The sequence below is a fragment of the Nicotiana attenuata genome, unplaced genomic scaffold, assembly GCF_001879085.1.
Source record: "Nicotiana attenuata strain UT unplaced genomic scaffold, NIATTr2, whole genome shotgun sequence".
NCBI lineage: Eukaryota > Viridiplantae > Streptophyta > Magnoliopsida > Solanales > Solanaceae > Nicotiana > Nicotiana attenuata.
The window spans coordinates 219,792-229,295 of NW_017671907.1; positions in this window are offsets into that span (position 1 = coordinate 219,792).

A 9,504-nucleotide genomic window follows, 5' to 3' on the forward strand; every position below is an offset into this window, starting at 1 on the left:
GGCCTAGTAACAAGTTAATTTGTAGAACTTAGAATGCTAAATCCCTCATTTTATTGATAAAAGGTAGACGAATCCCAAAACGACACTAAATAATAAGAAGATAAAAGTCACTAATGGCCATTTGCCTTATTACATCTTATAGAGCGAAAAATGGAAATTCCTATCTATTTCCCGGAGGGACCTTCCCAAAACTTGGCGTTGTTGGCTCCATCGAACAGCTCTCCCAGCTTGCGCAACCCTAGTAGCAAGTAAGCTCTGGCAAGATGTCCACCTTCATTTCCTTCAGCAATTCGATAGTCTTCAACCCTCTTCAGAAACTTCTTTTCCAGTTCCACTATACCCCGCCCCAAACAGACCAGTCGTTTGTTGGCGCTGACAGCCATATCCTTCCATTCTTCAATTAGTTTTTGATTGGCTTCTTGTATTTCACGGTGCTCATTTTCACATTCCCGAATCCTCTTACGCAGATTGGTTGTACTTGACCTCTGCCTCAGCCTTTTCATCGATGATCCTGTGACCTCGAACAAACCCGGGTTGACCCAGACCGTTATGATTGTCATCCAGCCAGCTTGAATAGTATGGGGTACAACCAGCATGGTATCTGTCTGGTTCGATGGTGTCCTTTCTCAAGACAATTTTGCAATGCCACATATGCTGACCTTGGCACCTGTGTGGACTATCGTCATTCGGGAAGTTAGCTCGGAAGTGACTCATCTTGTCGACCCTTGGTATAACCTACTTCCTACCAGCTTGTCTCATAACTTGGAGAGGGACATAGGAGTAGGTCCCCCTCAAACCGATCAGTATCAAAAATGGCGCATCCCTGGATCGAACGATTAATTTTTCAGTAGAGAACCACTCGAACATCCATTGTACCCGGTCTTCAGTCCAATTATCAAAGAGTTCGACTTGTTCTCTAGTATTCCCCAGTTGGACAAACATGTTGGGCATGTAATTCATTCGCTTTGGGTGATGAAACGCGATATGATTCTCCCAGTCCCTTCGATGGATTTCCTGTCGGTACTGACCTCTTTGGAGATGTTCCATGAGCCAAAGTGGAAGTAGCAGATTACAACCCTCGAAATGTTTGGCTCCCTGTTGACACCTTTCTAGGGCTCGGTATATTTCTGCAATGATCATTGGCACAGGACTGAATAGTTGTCCGTCAATTCCTTCCATTAGAGTTTTTGTGACCATAGCTAGCCAGGTATGGATTCATGCTTTCTTCATTGGAAACACTATCATTCCCAAGAAACAGAACATGAAGACAAAGACCCTTCGATGAATATGCCCCAATGATGTAAGGGCGATCTCGTCAGGATAAGTACGGCAAGATTTGTTGTGACCGTACCTTTCGTACAAACATGTCAAGTCTGGATTCCTCTTTAGACCCATCATTTTGAGAAAACCTCTACCCTTGCGGTTTTCCGGCATTAACAGACCCGGAGTTTCCCACGGTATTCTAGCCAGTCCTCCTATTTCCTCAAGCAGGGGTGTCATCTCAATGTCTCTAAAGCAAAACACAGACCTATCATAATCCCAGAATAGAGTGGCAGCTTCTATGATTTTGTTGTTGGGTTTAATTTCCAAAAGAAAAAGTTGATTTCCTAGATATTTCATGACAAGAGCTTGATCACTGGAATGAAGATCCTCCCACCAGCTTAGCAATTTCGGGTGGATGTTGGTGACCATGCCGAATCTAGGGACTTCGTGCCTCATATTTCTGCAAGACAAAAGGTTAGGCCCTTACCCCCACCAGACTCGACTATTTAATATCAACAATTAGCATAAAAGCATTTTAGTTCTCCGAATAAATGCACAGAACGTGATAAGGTCCATTTTGGGTTTTAAGGAAACCCATTGGACTATGGACAAGGCTATCTTAAAGAGTCATTATGCAGACAACATAACTGACTTGGCTAGGTTGACCATGATGCATGCACAGTTTAAAGAGAAATGGTTTCTATAGTGTTTTAGACTTGTACCCTTGAGCGGACAACTCAAGAGGCAAAGGCGCGGAACTGTCGACGGCACCGCTGATCAACTAGTTTTACCGCAAATTTGCCTTTGCCGGATTTAGGGGTGATGATATAGGAAGGGCGCAACCACTAATTATAAGCGTTGATATCGTATTTTGTTTGGCATGAGTGGACTATGATGTTAAAAACATGCTTATACAATAATTAAAACAAGTTGTCACGTATTTGCACGTTACAAAAGCAATAATTACAAATATTCTTCATAACTTAAAATAGTAGTAAAGTAAAGCAGTAAAGGAAAGCAGTAAAAGAAATAAAGGAAAGAAACAAAGAATTGAGTAAGTTTGTAGTAGGAGAAAGAATTAAATGCTTAATGGGATTAAACAAATAAAGGCACATAAGAAATGTAAAGTCACAGTAATAGCTTGAAATGGTAAAAGCCTAAAAGAAATCCCCAGCAGAGTCGCCATGCTGTCGCGCCCCCCTTTTTCGCAAAATCGGGTTTATGACATTTAGGAGGACAACTCGTTCCAGTTTGGGAATTGGGTTTAAGAGAATTGAAGAGTCGCCACCTAATGATTTAAGTGCATTAGGACACTAAGAAGGGTTTTATTGGATAACAGAGATTGGGTAAGGGCTTGAAATTATTCCAAGGGGAAGGTGTTAGGCACCCCTAAAAATCCACTAGTGTGGTTCCCGGCCAAGCTATTGGTGTGACATAAGGTACAAATAACAAATAGAAAAGTAAGGCTTCAAATAAGAAGGGGATTTTCACATAAAGGTTAGAAAAAAACAATGTCGGAAAGCATTAAAGAGAGTTGATTTAGAAGAAACGTTTAAAAGACTTAAAAGAACAAAAGAACAAAGTAAAAGGGGTCCTAGGTTTATTAATAATATGGATCACCCCACACAACACCCGGTAATCACTTATACACGTGGTGTTATCGTGTGGTCATCATATCCATATCTACCCTTCCCACCCCTTTAAGGTATTAAAATGCGGAATGGTCTCGTTTACTTATTGCATGCTATTACCCGCCCCGAACCTATCAATCTCGGAGGTATTTGGGATTACTAATACTAAAGGGAGGAGAAGTTGGGCTTATTTGTGGTTTCAAAAGGTTAAAATACTAAGGCGAAAATCAAAACACATATAGCAAGTTTGGGGGAGAGCATATAAACAAATAACAAGGCTCAGATAAACCTCCTTTAAACAAGAAAAAAGCACATAGTTTAGCATGTCTTACACGTACTGTTTAAGGTCTAATTTAAACTTAAAAAAAAAAGGATTGGTGGCAGACTGATTTATTACATAGTCCAGATAAGAAGCCCGGATCAGGCCTGCCTGCTGGTTGTAGTTAATAAAATCTGATTCATTTTATAAGTTTATCCTAAGGCTTGCCTAAGTGATAGACGAAACCTATAGGCATGATATCTACTGATTTCAGAAACAAAAGAAGAAAACTGATTGCAGATTGATTTAGGTAAAAACAAAGTTGCCAGTAAAAAAATGAGCACAAGTTCTGCCATTGGTAATGCGTTATTACTTCTAGTTTTTAAACTTACCAACGAGTGAGGCAATTCAGATTTGAATTAGAACCCCAATAAGCATGCTTTCTATGCGTTCGCCATTTAAAACCTTGTTATAGACATAGAAAAATACAGAAATTCTACAACATGATATCTAAGCGTTGCGTAATATTTGATTACATTTTTTGTTATTTAGGACCTATATACAAGTTTGCCCTGTGAAAAGCGGGTATGCAAGAATCAGAAAGGACCTATAGGCATATTTTCTACGTGCATGTGCAGATGCTATAGGCATAATATCTACATGAAAGTGCAGAATCCCTATATTCATGGTATCTAAATGAGAATGCAAAAGTTCTTATAGACATGGTAACTAAATGAGAATGCAGAAGTTCTTATAGACATGATAACTAAATGAGGATGCAAAAGTTCTTATAGACATGGTAACTAAAAGAGGATGCAACATTGCTTATAGACATGGTAGCTACATGAAAAAAATGCAGAAGTCTTATAGGCATGGTAACTATATCAAAATGCACAAGTCTTATAAGCATAGTAACAATATGAAAAATGCAGAAATTAGAGATTCCTATAGGCAAGTTATCTACCCATATACATGCATGGTTACCCCTCCCTTTTCACTAATCATCCCCAAAAGTTTATTACAAAGTTATTACAGCCCAAAGAACATAAAGAAAATACATCAGAAATTGAAAATTACAACCAAGGAGAGCTTGATACAGACTTCCTGTCTAAAGTATGAAGTAAACCAACTCCAAAGATCAGATTTCAAAAGCCTTTGTCTCATTTGGGGTGTGTCAGAGTTCCCTAAGAGCCTCACATGGACTCTGGGCAGTGGTTACACCCCATATACATTACCAGACTAGGACATAGTACAGTGTGGAAGGGTAAACCCTCAAGTGTCCATGTTCAGAGGGAACTCAAGGTCCCAAGGCAAGGCTCACAAGAGGGGGAAGAACTTAGGAACTAAGAGAGAGTGCAAGTGCAAGATTCTGGAAGGGGACAGGGAAAGGGAAACTGATGTTCTAAACGTCAATACCACACAAGAAGGGGGTGATTCTTGTGGTTCCTAATTTTCGCACTAGAAGAATCTGGTTCTTCTAGATGTACGTACTATCTCTATTTGCGGAATTAAGAGAGCATAAAATAAAGAACAAAGAGATTTTTACGTGGAAAACACCTGGATCAAAAGGTGAAAAAACCACGACCTACTACTCAGTAGGATTTTCCCAAACTTCCGCTAAAATCACTGAGCCAAAACAGCATTTACAAAACTCTTGTAAACCTAAGGATTAAACTCTAATCCCAGTGTAGCACACAGCCTCAACTGTTGCGACACCTTCAAGTTAACTCTAACTTGAATACTAAAAGTACCTAATACAATTGCTTCTAGATAAAGCTGAAAGGTACAATATGAAAACCCTACTATAATTGAACTAGAAATAAAGAAAGACATAATGGAATTGGTTCTTCACTCTGGTTCATGTAGCTTCAAGAATGCACACTTGAATCACACATAAATTTCTTGTAAAATCGCCTAGCTCTTTTGCTCTAAATTTAGTTTAACTTCTGCGTATGTGCAATCACATGTAAAAGAGAACAATCATTATTATTTATAGAGATAGTAATCATAGTTTGATTGAAACTCGAATTGCTGATCCTTCATCAAATTCGAGTCCTAGAACAATTCAAACCCAACCCTTATTCTTGATCCAAATTTAGTTCTCTTCACATAACGAGACTTCATCTCCTTATCCTATGCAACCTTTTCGATCAGTTCAGAAGATATTGTTGCTGATCCTTGAGACTTATCTTCTTCTCATGCATCTCACATGTATACGTATATTAACACTGTGTCTCTGATGATGGACCTGGTCCATGACTGAGTTCATTTTGTCAATCTTCAAAACTTCATCTGAACTTGGGCCAACAAATTCCCCCTTTTTGATGATGAAAAACTCTGTGCTTACTCAGCTTAATTATCACACTTTAATTCAACTTTTCATTAAGGACCAGGTTTAATCAGGTTATATATATCACTATATTTCAGAATACAAAGTAAAACACAATATCTCTTCCCCCTTTTGGCATCATCAAAAAGTTGCGTATTATGTGAATCCCAGATGTTAATTATTACTCATGGCCACTGGGGCAACTGCAAGTGAAAACATGATTCAGTTAATCAATAATCAACTACACAAAAAATTTAACTATTAAGATCAGAAGATTCATAGAACTAGAGAAAACAAAGCACATTGTCATTGATTAGGAGGTGTTTCTACAACACAGACCACAAAAAAGAAAGAAAAACAAACATCCAACCATGAGCAAAAAAAAAACAGAGAAAAGTCCCGAATCTGGGTCAGTGAGGGGGTTTCTAAACTGGTTCTAAGATAGGAACTGGAAAGCCTAGGGCTTGGAGGAACTAGAGGGCTGGGATTTAAATAGGTTGAGCATTGTCTGGAGCATCCCTTCACTCTTTTCCTTTTCCTTGGCTAGCTTAGCTTTGAGGCCATTTCTCTCACTTTCTAGTTCAGCAATGCGAGCCTGGAGCCTAGCAATTTCTGCATCTTTTGTTCCACACTCTTGAACCAATGCCCTAACTTTGCTATTCACAGGAGTCTTCAAAGATGAACCAGGTTCAACTGGGGTTACACTTAGCAGATAGTCACAAGCCTGCAGAGTTTTGATTCCAAAATGCTCTTTGTTGGAGGCCATCTCCCAATTTTTCAATGGAACATTCAACTTGGTCAAGACAGCTGTCAGTATAAACCCATATGGTGTGGCATGGGCCTTGGAGCCATTGATGACTCTATCCAGCAACTTGACAATGAAAGCAGGCTAGTTAATCTGCTTTCCTCTCACAAGACACTCAAGAAGGACCAGGTCCATATAATTTGCAGTATGCCTTCTCTCCTGTCTGGACAGCAAACATTTGTTCACAAACTCAAATAGCACCTTGTTCTCAGGCTTCATCTCACACTTTTGCACAAACCTTGCCTCAGGCACTTCTTCAGCACACTTGGTATCACAGAAATTTCTGGTGATTTGGAGAGTAGAAGGGAGAGAACCTAGAGAAGGCCACCTTTGCCTAGTATAGTCATCATAGCCCTCACATGGTATGTCTAGAATTCTGCCCAATCTAGGTTCATCAAACTGCACCTCTACTCCCCTCACCAGGCTGGTGATTACTCCTTTCACCACTGTTGCATTTGCCATAAACTCGATCAGCTCTTTTCTTGCCATCCTGCCATCCAATTGAAGAACCATGTTCTTCCACCCCTGTGCATCCAAGGCATCAACCAATCTTTTCATGTCTGGCTCCTCCAGGTCTTTCAGAATTCTTCCTTTCAAGATCTTTCTCCTGCCAAAAAGGACATATCTGTCCTGTTCCTTTTCAGATTCCTCTTCTTCTTCCTCTCCACTCTATTCTTCTTCTTCTTCAGGAACATTCACTTGTTTCCCTTTGACTGCAGACCTGGTTCTTTTAGCCAGGGAGGGTTCAGCAGATACAGGTTTTGAAGACTTCTTTGTAGTAGCCTTGGATCTTTTTGGTGGGGGTGTGGGAACCTCCACAGATGTACCTCTCTCCTGATGGACCAGTTCCATCTCCTCCTCCTCTTCTTCTGTAGCCACAGAACTTTCCACAACTTTAGCTTTTCCCTTTTCCTTCTTCTTTTCTTGTTTGCCTTTAAGGATTTTTGCAACTCAACCTCACTTTCCTTTACCCTGGTTCTAGTAGCTCTCACCTTTGGTACTGAAGGAACAGTACACTTAAGAGATGATACCTTGCTCTTTTTATTGGCTTGGAAGCAGTTGGAGCCTTTTGAGAAGAAGCTTTGCGCTTCTTTGGATCATAGCTTGCCCTAACCTTCTTCAGGATGTCAGCCAAGGTTTCTTCAACAGATGAACCAGGTTCATCTTGTTGTTCACTCAGGTGAACAAGACCTTCAGCATCCTCCCCAGATTCACTTCCCCTGGCTTGTTGCCACTCTCCTCTACCCCTCCACAAATTGCAAGAACTTTGTCTTTCTTTTTCTTTCCCTTTCTACTAGACTCACCCTCATTGACATCTCTCACAGAACCCACCAACACAAACCTATTGTCAACCTTCTCTACTACATCCAAAAATACAAAGCAGGTATTTACCTCACCAGGGGTTTCTTGATTCTTGTCAGAGTTAGAAGACCCACGTTCTTCTCCATCGTTTGCTGAAACAAATGCTTCAGACTTAGAACTCGAGTCAGATTCCTTTTCACAGCTATCCTTTTTCTGGCTGGCTCTTAATTTTTCATTTAGAGCCGTTCTCAGAGCACTAGTAGCTACAGTCTTTCTTGCCAAAATTTTCTGCCGGCGAAATCTGGGTTTAGGATTATCGCTAGGAAGTGTAGATGAGGATGTGTTAGGAGATAGTGGTGGGGGAGTTTCTGGATATTCTTGTGGATTAGTCATGGTGAAGAATTTCTGGAGAATTTTGGGAATTTTGGAGATTTTTAAAGAGAAAGAGGATGATAAGAGGTTTAGAGCTTAATGACTGTTATGGACTAAAATAGGAGTATGTGGAGTGTATTTAAAGTAAAGTATGATTAGGTGCAGTAACGGCAACCTTTTTGTAGTGGTCAATCAGGAGTCTAATCAATTTAGGACTCCGGTCTCTTAGTGATAAATAGGCGACGCTAGTTTTTAGGAAATAGTCCTGTTTTCTTTAGAATTCTAGGAGAATGAAAGTGGTTCAATGCTCAACGATTATATTTTTGGGACTTTGGTTAGAATAGGACTTCTACTCATGATTGGAATATTAATCTTTCTAATTGTGCAAAGTAGAGAAACGTACCTGACCTTTTCTCATGAGCATATATTGATGAACTAGGTTCTTCAAGTATAACTTCTCTTGATCATGCCTTAGATATCAAAATAGAAAAAAAAAATTTGTAAGAGATCAATGAATTAATATAAACACACGTCACAGGAGTATACTTATTAGAGTATGAGACTGAGTAAGAATTAATCTAGATATTTACATACAGTCAAAACTTCTAACCAAGAAAATATTTTTTTTCATTGCATTCTGAACTGGTTCCTTTTTAGGTGATCTTAATCATCCCTAATTCCAACTCGTTCCTTTCAAAGTTTTCCCTATTTAGTGCTTTTGTGAAGATGTCAGCTATTTGTTTATCAGTAGCACAGAATTCTATTGAGATTAAACCTTTCTCATAATTATCTCTCAAAAAGTGGTGTCTAACATCTATGTGCTTGGTCCTTTTATGATGAACAGGGTTCTTTGTCATACTTATAGCACTAGTGTTATCACAAAATATTGGTATGCATCCTACTTCAATTCCAAAATCTACCAATTGTTGTTTAATCCATAGTAATTGAGCACAACAAGAAGCTGCAGCCACATACTCAGCTTCAGCAGTAGATAGGGCTACAGAATTTTGCTTCTTGGTAGCCCATGATACAAGACATGAACCAAGAAAGTGTGCCATACCTGAGGTGCTTTTTCTATCCACTAGGAAACCTGCATAGTCAGCATCAGCATATCCTACTAGGTTGAAATTACTACCTTTAGGGTACCAAAGACATAATTCAGTAGTGCCTTTCAGATATCTCAATATCCTCTTCACAGCAGTCAAGTGAGACTCTTTTGGATTTTCCTGAAAACGAGCACACAGCCCTATACTGAAAACAATGTCAGGTCTACTTGCAGTAAGATACAAGAGTGAACCAATCATACCCCTATACAACTTCTGATCAACTGATGAACCAGCTTCATCAATATCTAATTTAGTGGCAGTTGCAATAGGTGTGTCTATTTCTTTAGAATCCTCCATTTTAAACTTTTTGATTAGTTCTTTTGTATACTTCTGCTGATGAATCATGGTTCCATTTTGACTTTGTTTGATCTGCAACCCTAAGAAGAAGTTAAGCTGACCTATCATGCTCATTTCAAATTCACTTCCCATTAGTTTTG